The sequence below is a fragment of the Squalius cephalus genome (assembly GCF_949319135.1).
Source record: "Squalius cephalus genome assembly, chromosome: 10".
Lineage (NCBI taxonomy): Eukaryota > Metazoa > Chordata > Actinopteri > Cypriniformes > Leuciscidae > Squalius > Squalius cephalus.
Window position 1 is genome coordinate 16,518,358 of NC_137131.1, and position 17,671 is coordinate 16,536,028.

Here is a 17,671-nt window from a genome sequence, read left to right on the forward strand (position 1 = left end):
CTATAGTATATAGCACTGAAATTCAGAAAATCAAACCTCAAGCATATTGGCTAATTAAGATAAGCTGCAGCTAAAAGGGTAATCAGTATTATTTAATGCTGGTATATGGCCTGTTTTTTCACATCCATTAGTAGCTACCAACAGATATGCCATTTTTCACACAGCATTTCAATGACAATTACAGCTCTATTTAAACATGCTATATGCTACATATTGTCATATGGTTTTGCCATGTAAATCATAATTTTTAAGTCAAAGAAATTGTTAAAGAAAGTGCCCAAGTGTTTTTGTTTTTTGTTTTTGTTAAAAAATGATTAATGAAGTATACGTAATAATCTGCTTTAGGCTAATGAAATTTTCAAAGAAAGAAAAGTGCCCAAGTGTTTTTTTGTTTTGTTTTGTTTTTGTTAAAAAAGTATTAATGAAGCACACGTAATAATCTGCTTAGGCTAATATTCAAAGGATTTTGAAGTGTTTGCTGAATCATTTTTAAAAAGTAAGGTGGTAGATAACAGTGTTCCTTAACAGTAAATAACTGCAAAAAGCTGGTAACAAATAAATCATTGCTGTCAAGCCAAAGCAAGGATACACGTCAGAAAAAAACCTTCTCTATTGCTTTGAGGTCATCTACAGTATATGCTAATGTACTCCAAAATGTTAACAAAATTAACTTTTAGCAGATATACACATTTTTAAATTTACAGTACTAATTAAGATCTAATAAATGATGACTCATCCTGCACTACACAGATTTTTGTCCAATCAAATGCTCTTTAGAGTGAGAATGCCCAATTAATAGTATATTCAGCTGACTAGCAAGTAGCAAATCTTGGTTCAAAGTTATGATGTGAAAGGCCAAAACTAGTACTGCAATCACTTTCAAATTACTGTAGAGCAGTGTATCCCCTCCCCCTCCCCCCTGACTCGAGGTTGCCAGTTAGGCTGCAGGATCCAGCAGGAACGTAGGCTGCTACAAGGAGCTTCCAATGGCAAGTGACGAGTCCTACAGTAAGTTTTTTTTCCTGTTAATTATGTTTATGTTTCATGAGAGATGTTTTGCGTATTTCAGATTCATAACGAGGTCTTTTAGGTTTCGTAACGTTAGACATTTTTTATCCGACACGTTTGTAGCTGCAGCTGTGGTAACTAGAGCAGAGCTGGCAACCCGGATGCCGAAACACTACTGACTTTGTGATTAGTAGATAGGTGGAGGGTGGGGCATCAGGCCAAAACACAACATGACAACATCAACATCAGTTGAGGGCTGCAACTTCACTTTTAAATGACAATATCCTGGCCGGACTACTGTTGTCAGTGATATAAGTATTTGAAATGAACATGATTTCTTAATGTCTAGTGACATATCAGGGCCATTTTATGATTAATTGAAAAACATTTCTTACATACGGTTCCTTTAAGGCCTGAGCTGTGTCCGAAACACATAATGTCTGACTAGGTACTACATTTGAATTTACTCTGCGACCGTTAAAGTACACTCTATATAGCAGTGGTTCCCAATCCTGGTCCTGCGGACCCACAGCTCTGCACAGTTTGTATGTCTCCCTGATTTAACACACCTGATTCAGATCATCATCTCGTTAGGAAAGAGCTCTATGAACTGAACTGGGTGTGTCAGATAAAGGAGACATACAAAATGTGCAGAGCTGTGGGTCCCCAGGACCAGGATTGGGAACCACTGCTATATAGTATGAATATGAGTAGTATGAATGAAATTCGGATGTACATCCGCCATGTTGTTATTGTCACGTGACCAACCAGCGTCAGTTGTGTCGCTTCACGTCATTCATAAAACCCCTCCCTTGGCCTCACGGGATGGTAAAAATATCCATCGAATGCACAATTCAAAATCTTGGTGGAAATAGGTAATTTGGGAGACTTTTCGCCTACTGTTTTTTTTAATACTATCTATCTGGACATACTAATTAACATAACTGATTTAGTGCATAATCTTTGATAATTCTCTGTCCACAAATCCTCTTTAGCCAACTTCAGAATATATAAAATAGATTTATTACTTTACAAATAAGAATCTTTTTTCCCCATCTCATGGGTAACCAAGACAATATGGCACAGTGCCATATGTTTACACGGGAGGATCTTTAGCGGTCATCTATTATAGTGTGTTGGGTTGCCCTGATGACTTCAGCACCACCGTGCCGTCCTGTGCTACTTTCTCTTGTGTTTCTGCCAACTGTGCCACACTGCATTTTTTCTTCATTAAAGTTCCCCTGTCATGCATCCAAGTCTATGCTGCATCATACTGCCTGTCTGTCAATTATTATCCTACACATTTAAAAAAAAAAAAAAAAAAACACCATTCCAAACTAATGTTTTCACTGTTTTACCTATTAAATTAATCACAATGATTCATGATTCCAGTTTGTGCACCTCCACAATCACTCATGTACACACACGAACATGCCCAAACATGTCTTCTCTTACACACATACACATAGAGATGTGCAGGAGGGGTCATGAGCTTAACACCTGCTACCTTGAAATATGAAACACCTTTCACCTCGTCCACCTATCAAAGGATGTTGTGCGGCGAATGAAAGTATCTACACCACCAAGGAAAGAAAACATGTAACACTATACAAATAGTAATGGTAATATGTTTAATAGTAATTATGGTAATAGATTCAGTGGCCATCTTTTAGTCTGACTAATTCCTGTAATCTATCATACAACATCTGGAAAAACACAGTAAGAATCATTTGAGCCTGAGACTTATTGTTCATGAAATGTACAACCCAGGCTCATATGTGCCTCTGGTGACATCTCTGCAAAATGATATCATGTTGCTTGAACATTTTGCGACCCTTTCAACGCATGTTGTCATGTGGGTAGTGCTAAAAACATGTTCAGTTTTATCTGAAATAGATAAATGTGAATCTGGTCATGTTTTATTACATTGGTTGTTGTGTGTATTGGCGTAGTTCGGAAATTAACATCCACTCTTTGGCGTTAAAAAATTAATGCTCTATTGGGTTTGAAAATAATGTACCATCTACACTAAACCTAACTGATAGTGTTAACAATAAAATAACATAAAACTGAAATAAAAGTGCACAGTTGCTGAAGCATCAATGCCTTTTTAGCTTGTTTCTTCAAGTCTTTGAGCTCTTTTATCATTACTCGTGTTTCACAGGACTCTTACCTTAGCGCTCTGCATCACATACCAGGTGAGCTACTGAGCAAGTTTACTACATTAGAAAAGCCATTTTTATGGAGCTGGTTAAAGTATATGATGCAAATGTCAAAATGTATTAGTTTGCAAATCATGTACTATGGTAAAAGTGTTTTCAGGTCATAACATAGTGTTGTGCAAGGAACCCTGTGAAAAGTCTTTATTAATATAATCTGTTCCTGTAATTTGCGTGAACAGGATTAAAAGTTGTTGGTGTTTTACTGCTACTAGTGTTCATTTCTTTTGGAAACTGCTGTGAAGTATGTATACCAAGAAAAATGTAAGTAGAGGCCCATATTGTCCAATGAGCCTAAGTTGGAAATGTACCAACAGATGTTGCACGCTTGAAGGAGCTTTTCTGAGTAACAAAACCTCAAAGCAGGTATGGTCATGAGCATTAGAGACGCTTGGTAGCACCATAGATCTAGGACACCAGCCGAAGGAGTCTCTTGTGAGGATGAATTGGCTTTCCTGCCTTTTCTAAGTCAAGATAATCAGGCTAGATCTAGTGCAGCCAAAAGAGAGAAAATTCAGAAAGAGACAGAGACTGGGAACTACAGTTAAGCTACATAATTGTCCACTCAAGCCCAATAACAAGACAACCGTTCATAACAGAATCATCTTAATCAGATCTGACTCTGAGGTAGGGATGCACTAAATTTAGACATTAGCTTTGTTCCAAAACCTATTTAGCTGCCTCACTGACTAGTGCCTACATAGGCTGCTGTTTTTTAAGGCAGCTCAAGTGACTGATTTGAGTTTGAAAAGAGTTTGTTATAAGCATGTCGCTATGCTGATTGACCATAGTCTAAAGGCCTGTTCACACTATGACAAATGATCATGCAATAAACATTTTAATTCGCATGAACGGCTGTTAATTATGGAAGCTTGTTTCCGCCACAGAATAAAACATTTTAAAAGATAATTGTGACTTTTTATCTCACCATTGCAAGTTTTCATCTCACAATTAATCTCGCAATTTCTCAGTGAGAAAAAAAATCAGAATTGCAAATTGTAAAGTCAGAATTGCGGAAAATAATTCCGATTTTATAACACGCAATTGCAAATTTATAGCTCGCAATTCTGACTTTATAACTCGCAATTGTGCCTTTATATCACGCAACGTTATAAAAATAAGATAAAAAGAAATAAAGTCAGAATTGTGAGATAAAAAGTCGCAATTACCTTTTTTATTTTTTATTCTGTGGCGGAAACAAGCTTCCATGGTTAATGCATCTATTTAGACCAACACAAAAAATAAACACTTCTAAAATGTTTTTCATCACACTATGAAGAAAACTGGCCAATCAATAAGATTCACACTTTTGGTCACAACCCTTGAGTCACTACGACTTGGTGGTGTCCACAAAAAGACTACTTTGCTAAGTGACGATAAATATTTGAGGTAGAATCCAGAACCAGCTCTCTTGTCTCTGTAATCTAGTATTTGGTGTTGTTTGATAAAAATCATAGAGAATCAAAAAAAATCTGAACAGCTGTTTAAAAACATGTACATACGGCTTGACTTCCTTTCTTCCCCGTGACAAGTGGATTTCAGAAAATGAAAAGTTGTGAAGCGCTTTGAGTATTGGGGTATTTCTTCTTTTCTAAAAGTGCACTTACTCTCAGAGAGTGAATTTGCACTTTCATTCAGCCCATCTGCCAATTTTACGCATTGGTCTGACCAAATTATTTGCATGCGATAATCAGACCTAATTTATTTGCAAATATTCCTGTTGGTATGAACAGGCCTTAATAAGCAACAATATACTACGATCACACAAATATTAAGGAATATTTGTATACTTCTTAGTATTGAATGACGCATTGAACAATGTATTTTAATGAGCATTTCTCATGCTTCCTGCGCCATCTTGGATTTATTGCCTTCTCTGTGAAGGATATGTTTTACTGCCTTAGAATTTTGATAAAATCTTAGGCAGCATAATGAAGTTTTCAACCCTTTGGAATATACTTGAAATCCTGTCTCCATATGTGGCTCACTAGGTTATGGAATAGAATATATTGTGTATGTATGTGTGTGTGTGTGTGTGTGTGCGCTGCACAGTACATTTTCTTAGACTATGACTAATCTGTCTACCTGGAGCTGTGCTAAATGCCCTGAAAAAAGACACTGTGGACATCTTATAAAATGTCTTTTGCTCTGCTGTAATTATATAAATTAGCTGTCCACTGAATGCTTTTTACAGTTTTTAATAAAAAAGGACAGTTGGCATTTAAAATAGAAATAAAGGGATGTTACCTGTTTAGACTGACCCTTTGGGCGATTTAGATTCAAAACATTCTCTCCTGTTAAAACATCTGCTTTCATTTTGACATTTACGAGCTACAGTATTAATAGGCTGTATTTGTTCACACCTTACAAAAAGTAACATAGTTTTGTGGATATACTAGGTAATGCAATGTTTTTACAACGTTAATACCATTGTATTCTCTGAAGTACCATATAAATCCCAATGCAGCCTACATAAATATGGTAATCATACAATACTATGGTTTATAATAGTATGGTATTGGCTAAATCTGGCTAAAACCTGGCTAAATTCGTTTCAATTGAGCTACGGTTTAGAACCAGATGGTGTAGTCAAAACATCTACCAGGATGGGCTAATGAGGGCCAAACCTTGCCTCCTTGGTTTCACCTAAAAATATTGTTCATATTGGCCATATTGTTCACTGTTAGCTTTGCACCATATTCAGGTAGAGAGATATGCATGATGTAATTTCTTGGTTTCTGTTCAGAAGAATGTGACATTTTTCCTCAACATGAGATTATTGTAATAATAACACTCTCATTGAGGGCTGTCAAGCCCAAAAGTTTAACAGTGTGCAGCTCTGCAACTTTTTTGGTGACTGTGCACTCTTTTATACTCTGCCTTTGTTAAATTCAGGGAGACCCCATAAATACACTGGCCATCTGTGAAAGTCGAAGACTGTAAGCTTGCAAAAAGGCTTTGCTCATCTGTCTTGCTAATGTGCAAGTGGATGCAACGACCTCAACCCCTCCCGCACTAGAGTTAGAAAGAATAATGCCATGCCCCTCTGGTGAATTTTATTTTCAACAGTACACCTGCCTGGCTGACTGCCCCCAGAGACAACATTGTGGTTTAATGGCACAATGTTTCTTGTGTCCCACAGCCAATGAGAGCAGAGCAGTTGCTAGGACTGTGCTGATGTTAACACTGGGATGGTGAGGCCCAGTTTGTCTTTGTTAAGCTGTGGGATACTTGTATAATGACATTGGAACTCCAGCATTCTGTAATGAGCTGAGCAAAGCAGACAAGCTCAGTTCTAACTAGGTTTATGAATTTGAGCTAACTTGTGTAAAATAATGATTGTTTTAAACAGGTTTTCTGTATACTCCCCCCTTCTTCCATTGGACAGACTAACAGATAGCCCCACCTCAAATTCATGCCACTGGTCAACATGGTTATGTTAGTCTTGTTGGGATATACAAAAGCCCTAAGTGGCCATACTTTTTCAAAATGACTTGATCTTGATGTAATTTTCTTGTGATGTCCACACAACAAAAGTTTTTTAAAAGAATAAATTACATTTTAAAATATATTCAAATAGAAAACATTTATTTTAAATTGTAATAATATTTCACAATATAACTTTCCACTATATTTTGATCCAATAAATGCAGGAGAGCATTAGAGTCTTCTTTCAAAAACATTAAAAAAAAAATCTTACCGACCCTAAACATTTGAACAGTTGGCTAGTGTATGTGTATGAGTTTGCATGCATTATAGATGAGCATAATTTTTAATTTTCTCACTCAACCTAAAGTGTGTCTGTCAATAAACCACAATAGGCTTTGACTTTATTGTCTTTAGTGATTCTGAACATGTGGTCAATTTCATTGACAGCTAACTCGAGGGATGGTTAATTGGTTCCTGATTAAATGGTTTTTGACAGACAGGGTTTGTTTTTGTTTTTCCTGTGAGAAAATTCATTTGAGACAAAGTGAAAATGAAAATAAAAAAATAAAAATAAAATTCATTTTGAGGGAAAATCATCCAACAAAAGGCTTTTTTTTACGCTCAATCAGGCCAGCGGCCTCGCTCCGTTCTCTCACGGCTCTCGGCCCCACCCTGCTTGCCACAGGCTTATTTATAGTTGTCTATTTATATCATTAGAGGAGTATTTTAACATAAAAAATTACACACTTCAGCTTTAAAACTGCCATAGTTTTCTCATGAAAAAGATGATTCATGAACATCATCAGAAAGACCTGGAAGACTTATTTTGCTGTCTTGCAGTGATACATGAGAAGCAAGATCAGTATTGGAATGATTCATTGATCTAGAAGTTGCCGGAAAGGAAACATAACACTCGTAAGGTAATCGCTATTGCACCCCAGAATGGCCTAGACTTGCATTTTCAAAGGAGCAAAGAATAGAGAGGACAGAGGTCTGAACAGATGGAAAAGGAAATAGACTGACACAGAATGACAAGCTAAACATGACGATTTGTGAATGGAAATGTGGGTGAGGAAAAATGAATCATGTCGTTCAAGGACACATTCTTTTTACATGTTCATACAGTGTTAGACATGCAGTTCATATAAACTAGCTTGACTTTTAACATCCCTGATTTAAACATCCCTCACAACCCTTTGACTAGTTCCTTTCTTTTGCTGTAATTACATTGCAAATATAGCAAGTGTCTGTGAACAAAAAACAAAAAAAACATATTTAATGCTTTTTCTAAATTGGTATGATGATATATATAATTTGTTCATTATTCAATGTAAAAACATAAATAAATAAAAATCCATAACAGCCATTCATAACACCATGTGCTATAGGCTATGCTGGTGATTTTGAACAGAACAACTAATTTCTTCATGAAATGTACAAATCTTATGCTGAATGTAATTGATAAAGGTTTCTCTATTAGAAATGATTACACTTCAAAATCCCATTTCTAACAGAATCCCATCCCAGTTATTTAATTGTTGTCAGCAGCAAGAAAACATCAGTGTAAGCTGTTTCTGCTTAGGACAGACACATGGCAGTGCCAGCCAACATCAATCGTCAAATCCAGGGACTAGATTACCAGTAGCTCAGAAGCTTTTGGCTGTCTGTTTATCCAGATAGTAAGACACAGAAAATAACCTTTGACGGTGAAGGTTCATTGAACAACGATGTGATCAATGAAACTGCCATGCTTTTGTACACTGTTAAAAGTGAACATGTGCAGTTGTTGCTTTAAGGAGGTATTTCTACCTGATTCTACCTACAAATTCTAATTTTGTTGTTGTAACCTACTTGAAGTTTTATGTAACATATGCTGTTTTAACTTTTGTTTTAACTAATTTGACCCAATATACAATTTCCAATAAAGCTCAGGATGGACACACTTCGACACATGTGCAACTGCTCCTTGCTGATTAGTGAATTTTGCTTCAATGAGAAATTGTGATTTGGGGTTATTATACACATTATGTTGCATTAAAGTGAAAACAATTGACAGTGCTACTCTTCAGCACAATGGTAACCACAACATTCAATAACAGAAACTCCTGGTAGTTTATGTTAATGTTTATTTTTCAGTTATGTTGGACATTTAAAGGTGTTTTTGTTACTGAATTCTGCGGTTACCATTGTGCTGAAGAGTAGCGCTTGAGCTTAGGCTGTGGTAGAACACTGAGTTCTATTCTCAGTACTGACGCCAGTCTTTTCTTCGTGGTTCATTATTACATTGTGCATATGCATGCATAATGATGAACAACACTGTTGACCTAACTACACTGATTTATTTTGAATAAACTAAATTAAGTTTGTAAAATTTAAGTGTGTAAAAATGTATTAAATTAAATTAAGGGTAATTTACCTTTACATCAAGGTGGAAAAGGACTTTCATCATATAAAACAAAAATGTTTATCAAACTTATTAATTAATTTGACCTATAGCTGGAGAAATCAGGTTATATCTACTAACAGTTATGCTTCAGTAAAACCTTGTTTTTATTCATGCTGGTTGAATTCAGTTAAAAATTAGTAATCTTAAATCATTTATTTCTTTTCAACTAAACCAGTTGTAGATGTTACCACATGAAGTACATTTTCTAAGATGAACTAAACATTTTTTCTTTCAGTGTAGACTGGATTCTCATAAATACTTAATGACAGTTTGTTTGACACTCAGAATTGTATTAGATCCTGTCTTCAAACTGCATATTTCTGAAATGTTGATTAAATATGTTTGTTTAAATGCACAGTAAGCATATTAACAAACACATATGTGGCATACAATCCAATTTTTTATTAATTCACATCAATCTCTCTTTAAATCCAGATATTCCTCAGTTAAGGTTTTTGACTTATATATATACAGTATATATATATATATATTTTTTTTTTAAATACAAATAGTTCCATATAATAGTTCCTTTACGGCAAAAAAATTGCAGGTGACCACTTTTTACGGGTGAGAATAAATTGCTCGCTTCCATCTGTGAAACTATTGTTCAATAATCAGATTATATTCAGAAAGAACGTAAGAAGTAGTAGCCTTCATTTAGCAGATGCTATTGGTGGCAATGCACAAGACAGTCCTTCATGCCAATTTAAGGTTACGTACGTACTGTACACACTTATTGATTTTCTGTCATGTTGGGGACTTTCCATTGTATTCTATTGTTTTTATACTGAGCTAATTATACTTTCTGGCCCCTAACTTAACACATGCCTCTAAACTTAACTTTCACACAAACCTTTGTGCCTTTTTAGATTTATTATGTGTACTTAAACCATTTTCTTCATGGGGACCATTGACTGGAATAACCGAAGGTGATTTCAGATTTTATTGTCCTTGTGGGGACACTTAGTCCCTATATTGTAGGCAGCACTGACCTATAAACACACACACACACACACACACACACACACACACACACACACACACACACACACACACACACACACACACACACACACACACCTAATTAAGAATTTAAAAGAAAATCAATTTAAAAGAATATGCACCTATTGTATCTAATTTTATTACCTACATTTTATGTGTGGACAAAAATGCAATATACTGGAATATCTCATATTCTAAATGATTGCAAAATGTGTTAGCAGTAGCACCTCATCTGTCTCAAGCATAGAAAGCATATCAAATGTAAACATTCTCAATGTAAAGTGAGAATTGTCAGGTATGTTCAGGAAATAGTTTGTAATTTACACCGTCAAGAGCAAAAAAGAACGTCCTAAAGCCTATGAGAGCTCAGTACCATAAGCCTTAGTCTCATCCTTATCAACAGCGAGATAATTCTGGCCACTTCCTAATCCTATAGCTTCACACCTTTGCGATCCAGCAAAAAATTGGGTCTCGTGGGACATAGTTTACAGGAAATGTTTTAACCTTGGGTCGCACATATGCGGGCAGCTTTCCTATCCAGAAGTGCTCTTTTCCTTAGAGACCAAAGAAGATTCGTCCTACAGTCCCAGTGACGTGCCACAAAGGAGTAGCCTCCCAAAAGCCAGAGGAGAAAGTTAGGACACCCATTAATTGGAGACCTCAAGACACGGGCTGGCGAAATAATGGCGATAATAGGCTTTGTCTCTACAGAACAAGGGATTTGGAAACAACAGACTGTGCAGGGCATTCACAAAGTCCCAAAACACATTTTTGAAGGGTTCTGATCACCAAAAACTGGTCATGCATAGGGTGTCGGCTCATTACCAGTTCTCCGCCCAGTCATTATATTCTCATTAAACACTCAACAACAAATCATGAGGAGATGATCAGGTCACCCTGTAGAAAAAGTGGACAAGAAGTGTGCGGCTTTCATAGCTATAGACAGTTTTTTCAAGGGGTCAATTACAGGTTTTCTGTAATGCATATTCTCAGTTACCACTCAGAGACATGAGCAGTGCCTTTTATCTGAATATTTGCACTGTTACTAAATTAAATGTCCTTGTGGTTTCGTATAACATATACAAACATGCATCCCCACCTCAGGAAAGAGGTAATGCAATGCAACGCAATCTCCCTTTACCTTTCTCTCTTTCTCGCCGTGCCACCATTTTTTGCATTCTGAGGTATGAACCAATTATTTCACATAAATAGATTGGTTTCCTTCCACACGTTGTTTATCATTCTGGGTAGGTAAATTTGTTTGTGTCACCATAATTATTCCTCCATGTAATATTTTCAATGCTCTCGTTTCATTTTTTGATAAGATGCCACATGAAGCCGCTCTAGAGCTATCAACAAGGTTAATAAAAAAGTAGTCTTATATCTCCATACTGAAATCAAAACAGCGATGAAACTTAAATTACTTCATATTCACATCACCCCGTAATTGCTCTAAAAAACTCAGCCTTAACGAGTCTCAAGGGCATCAGTGACGTTGCTGAGAGTTACGCAGAGCCTCCTTTACAATGACGTCAAAAACTGACCCATGTTGGGGAGAATGGGGTAAGACTCGACACAGTGGAACTTATTTAGATCAGTTCAGATATCAAGTTCAGAACGATAATGCATCACCTAATATTTTTCCTAGGGAAAATAAATGGAAACATTTGCAAATATAATTGTTAATGCAGAAAATGGAAATGCTGTTATCAGATATTTGCAAAAAAAATTTTTTTGAGGTATCAATAATGTAAAATACTCTAATGTTCTATTTAAATATTACATAGGAAATTTAAAAAAATTATTAAATGTATTAAAGACATATTTTATAACAATGAGGAGATCTCAGAATAGCAGCAATGCTATATATTTGGATTGAGTCATTCTACTAATTTATTATAGCTAATGATGAACAGTAGATTAACTGAATAAATAATAGAAATACATATTTTTTATTACTATAACTATTATTATTTACTTGCTCCTTATGCCCCCATGTGTATCTTTCTGCACCTTTAAGTTTATACAACCCTACATACAATATAGCAACTTGTTAAAAAATTCAACGGATGATGTACAAAATTATTTTAAACATTTTTGTGTATTTGGACATTGTATTGTATCGTACAATATTTATAATTATTTGTGTAAATTTTTCTCCTTCAAATAAAATAAATAAATACCAAATTTAAAATGATAATATGTAAATTATAACTCATTCATCTAATTAATAATTTTTTAATAATCAAGCTTTTTTTCCATGGAATTATTAAATAAAACGACCCATTTCTGAGTTGTCTGTTTTACACTGTCCTGTTTACACTGATATTTTCACTGTCCAATCTAAATGTATATCTCTCATCAAATAGGATGCATAGGAAATATCTTTTGATATTTAATAAGATGAGCTATACATTCACATAATCTGTGTTATCTAGTGACAAAAACATCAACTAACATCAAAACTGATCTCACAAATTGTAATCAGATAAAACTTCAGATAAAATATCAAAATTAAGAAGAGTAAAGCGTTTCAATAAATGTGCTAAAATGAGATTTAGTGGCCAAGAAGACAATAGCTCCATCTCACCATAAAAGTCCCATTCATTAATAGTAGCCCACAATTCTAAAAAATTAACTTTCAATTCTAAGTTGCTGATTTGGTTTCATATAATGGTAAGGAGGTGGAAAGGAAAGAAAAAAAAAAAAAAAGAAAAACTGTACTTCGAGTTAACACGACTTTAATTGGCTGGCATGTATTATTCTTAACTCTGCCTTCAGATGTTGAAGGTGCTTTTGTACACCTGAAAGTGCCCTGCAGGTGCTCTCTGAGTTTAGCATTAGCATTTAACATGTCGCCGAAGAACAAAGGAAAATGAGGAAGAAAGCTTTTACACAAACCTGACCTTTAAATTGTTCTTCTTTGGTTTTGTGAGTGGCAATGGTGTCTGCGGTGCAGTGGCGAGTAGCTCATTATCAAGATTACTTGTGCTGTACAATAAAACTTAGTCCAAAGAGACTCATGGAATAGACAGTGATGCCACATAACAAGTGTTCGGTGAGTCAGATACAAGAGGATGGCTATAGGCAGCAAAGCCAGCTGAAAAGAACTATTTACCGGCCACAACAAGCATCAGCCTGGACATCTTGATGCCCGCTAATTGCAGGGATCTGTCTTTTCCTCTAGCAAAAGCTTTTCCTCTAGCAAAAGAAACTCAATGTGAACTGGAATGTGTGATCTTGGACATTGCATATCAAGTGATTGTTTGCTTTATTTTGAATATATCTGTTCAAATCTGAAAGGCATTTCTATACACTCAATACTTTTTTAACAGTATATAGCCCCGTCTGTGAGGCTAAAATACCTATTTTTATTGATACTTAACCACAAATGTGTTTCTTTTAACTCATAGGATCTCATTTGGCATTGCCATTGTCGTGGAAATTCTTAATACGAATACAACCTACTTAATCTGACTTCTTTACCACGGACAATTTAAACAACTTGCAGTTGTTAAAAATACAATACAATACAATACTTCCCTGAAGTAAGGTGACGGCGTCCCATCGATGAAGCTACTATCACTACCTCAATCACACATAGATGTACTATTGTTGTCTTTTGAGCATAGAATCTTTAGTACTTCTATTACTACCTCAATCACACATAGATGTTCTGCTGTTGTCTTTTGAGCGTAATCTATTTCTCAGCTGCGCAGCATATACCTGACATGACTCCCAAGTTGCTCTTTGTAGAAATGAAGTTTTATTCACGGCCGGGAGACCACTAACAACCAAGTGAGGCTCCTGAATAGAAAGATACATGTACATTTATATCATACAGTTGAGTAAAAATCAATGTCACTCAAGTCTTCTTCACTGTGATTTGTTCTGGTGATTGGTTTGTAATGATCTAAGGTAATCATATGACTGTTAGTTCTACTGTGTTAAGCACTTTTTGGTTAAGTATATATGGCCTTTGACCTGAGCATCCTCATAGTCTGCATTTCTCTGTACATTTAATGTTGAAAATACCCATTACATAAAATATTTCTATCACACCATTTCTCATTTATCTTTTATTAAGGTATCGAATAATTGCAATTATAAATTTTTTTTTAAAAAATCACTATCATGACTGAAAAACAGATTTACAAAATAGCTTTCTCTCAAATTGAAGCAGTTAAAGGCCCCCTGAAATCAACATTTATGTTTTTTTAGCTTCTCATCACATATTCTGTCCAATCAAATACTCTCTAGAATCTAAAGCGTCCCGCAAGTCCCGCCCCTTATGCTATAAATACTACCTGGCCAAAGCAACATTGACACGTCATTGAGCAATATTGGTTGGAAATGTGTGTTCGGTGGCTCAAACGCTAGATTTTTATTTCGTTTTCTAACTGTGCGTTGGTTAAGAATGAAATGGCTAGAATTTATTCACACCTCTACTATTAAATCCAACGAATCATCAGCGCTCGGATTCGCTTCCATGGTGCTGTCAAGTACGACTTGCAGTCTGTGAGTTAAACTAAATGCTATTGGCTATTTGAAAAGGAGGAGGAGCCATGTAATATGTCCCCGCCTTAGCTTCCTGTTTCAGTGGAAATTACGTCAACACATCATACAAATCTGCGCGTTCCAAGGCACTTCAGTGGGCCTTTAAATAAATCTTTATGAGTGAGTCAGCAAAAATTCTGATACATGGTCAATGCATATATTGCAGTATATTGAAAATATAAGCAGTTTCCCATATATGGAAATGTATTATGTAATAAATCGCATTATATTTTGCTATTGCCATATATTATTGTTACGTAAGAGGTGAGACCTTGATTAGCTGGTTCAGGTGTGTTTACTGTAATTGGGGTTGGAGCTAAACAGGATAGTTGCCCTCCAGGAGCAGGATTAAACACCCCTGAGTTAGAATGTCCGAATTCATAGTATTCAAAAACAGTACACGAAAAGTACACAGATTATTTCCACCAAGATTCTGAATTGCATCAGATTGACACTTTACCATCCCATGAGGCCACAGGATAGGAGTTGTGAATGGCAGTAAAGCAACCAACTGACATCGCAAGTCAATGACAACATGGGGGATGAAGTGCTAGATTTCCTTAATACTACACACATTCATACAGAACATACTTTTTTAAGTTCCTCATTAATAGTATCTACTCAGTTAGTATGCGATTTTTGGACAGCTAATGTCTCTGTGAGAGTGAGTCACTGAATCATTCACTTAACCAATCAGTTCAGAAACAATGATTCAGTCAGGAACGAAACACCCCTACTGTGTTGCTCAGAAACACAAATGGAAAATTTTGCTGTGGCAACTGGCAATTTTGTGTCTAAACATAAAAAAACATCTTTTTACTTTTTACTTTAAAGTTACTTGACTAATTTCTTTTTCTAAATAAATGAAATCACTGATACTTTTCCACCACCATCTCTGAAACTTGCTAGTATACATTCCAGGTGTACTAATCTACAGTATATCTCGGCATAAATACGTGAGCCCTCTTTCTGAATGAAGTTGGTCAGAAATTATCCCATATTTGCCGAACAATGTATTCCATCTGCTTAGTCCCTGAAATGCTCTAATTAGATCAGCAGCAGAAAGTGCTCCCAGCACAGGGAGAAAATTAAAATCATTAAATGAGCGGGACTCTGCCGCATATTTAGGGCACAATTCTATGTGCTGCATGACGTACTGCTGCAGCTGCAAATTGGCATAAATGACCACATTGAAGAATTGTTTATATTTATAACACAGGACATGCAATCTCTCACAGAACTTCACTTTAATACCCTTTGTTAGAACCAGCTGTGACTGTAGAGCACTGTGGATTGTTGAGGTCAGCGGTTTGTATTAGGACACAGTGGGTAATGTAAATACATGAGAAGCACCTCTGAGAGTGTCAAGGCTGTTCTAGCTTTTTTAGGAGATTAGAACCTCTGCTGATACATCAGTCATAAACATTTAAAGGTGGCAAGCAGGCGTGACGCCTGATCCAGGATCTTTGAGCTCCCTGAGGAGAAAAGTCTTTAGAATGGTTTTCTGCAGTGGTGGTGTGGCCAAGCAAGGCGATGACTCTATATTTCTTATTTAATTTAATAAGGATCTTGAAATTTTTACATACTATTCAGTATGTTTTCATGTCCCTACCATAGATATAACTCATAGGGCCCTATTATAACGATCTAAGCGCATGGTCTAAAGCAAGTTGACTTAAGGCGTGTCCGAATTCACTTTTGCTAGTTTAACGACGGAAAAAAAATGGTCGGCGCGCCAGGCGCATGGTCTAAAAGTATTGTCCCTATTCTCTTAATGAGTAATGGGTGTGTTTTGGGATTTACATCTCCCATTCCCTTTAAGTTGTGCTCGCACCATGGCGGATTTACATGACAGATGTATCACTAGTTGATAGTGGAAAGACCGAAGGCGTCTCCAGAGCGCAAGCGGAACTGCTCGTGCGCGAGGTAAAAGTGCTCAAGCAAACCATCTACGGGACAAGCCGGATTCCACCATATATTTATGTACACAATAATAATCTTATACATTGTAATCCTTTTACTTTAAATATTTGGCATGTTTGTGTGCTACTGTGCATCCCTGTGTGTTTAATAAGCAGAGTACATTAACAATAACATACATAAATGTCAGTGAGTAGCAATAGATTTGATTAATGCTGTGAAGTTTTGTGGTATTAACTGGTTGGTTTCTAAAACATTGCATCATTTGACATTTCAAAATATCACAATTAAATCATGACGTCGAAAAACGTCCCAAAAAGCGCTGGCAATAATCGTCCTGGTGTGACGAGCCATCTCTTCCTGGATGTGGGAAGCCCGTGCCTCCGTCTTCTGCCTCTGTGTGCTCCACTCCCCCTAAACCTGTTGCCCTGGCTCCTGCACCTGCACTCCTTCCTCCCTTGATGTCAGCAGTGACCATCGGCCATTCAGCCTACGCAGCGGACTTGCGGGCCGGTTGTTGCTCTCCGGCCCTCCACCCCTTCAACTTCAGCCAGCTCCTCTCTCCCTCAGGCTCTGTCTCTGCCCTCGGTCGCTCCAGCTCGACTTCAGTCCTCTGGATCCCTACCACCATCTCAGGGGGTCGTCACTGTGGCTACGTCGCGGCTGCCTAGATCATCGGAGTCCCTTCACTACATCGGCTCTCCAGCTGCATGGTGGGCTCCTTCCTCCATGACATCATCATCTCCGGTCGTCTCCATGGTGGCGTTAGTGACATCTCCATGGCTCCTCCCTCCTACTACGCCGCCATGGGGCGCAGTCTCAGATGTGGCCTGGGTCAGTAACCACCTTCCTCTGCTCAAGGCTCCTCTATGGCTTTTACCACCATCTGCTCCACCCTGGACTTTTGTATTCCGCCTCCTCGTGGTCAGCTGTCCACCTCCAGAACCTCCTCCTGTGTCCTCTGCCTGTTTTGCCAACCCTTTGCCATCTCCTCATCCTCTTTGCCTCCTTGTCACCACAGCGTGAGGACGTGCCTTCCAGGAGGGTGCGTTCTGTCATACTCTCACACCACATGGACTCTTGTTTTCAG

The 17,671-nt window shown here is 37.0% G+C and overlaps 1 protein-coding gene across 4 annotated transcripts in view; it reads left to right on the forward strand.

The window, feature by feature from the left end:
* pex5la (peroxisomal biogenesis factor 5-like a) overlaps window positions 1-17,671 on the forward strand; it is an 84,854-nt gene that overhangs the window by 21,578 nt on the left and 45,605 nt on the right. The window lies entirely within an intron of this gene.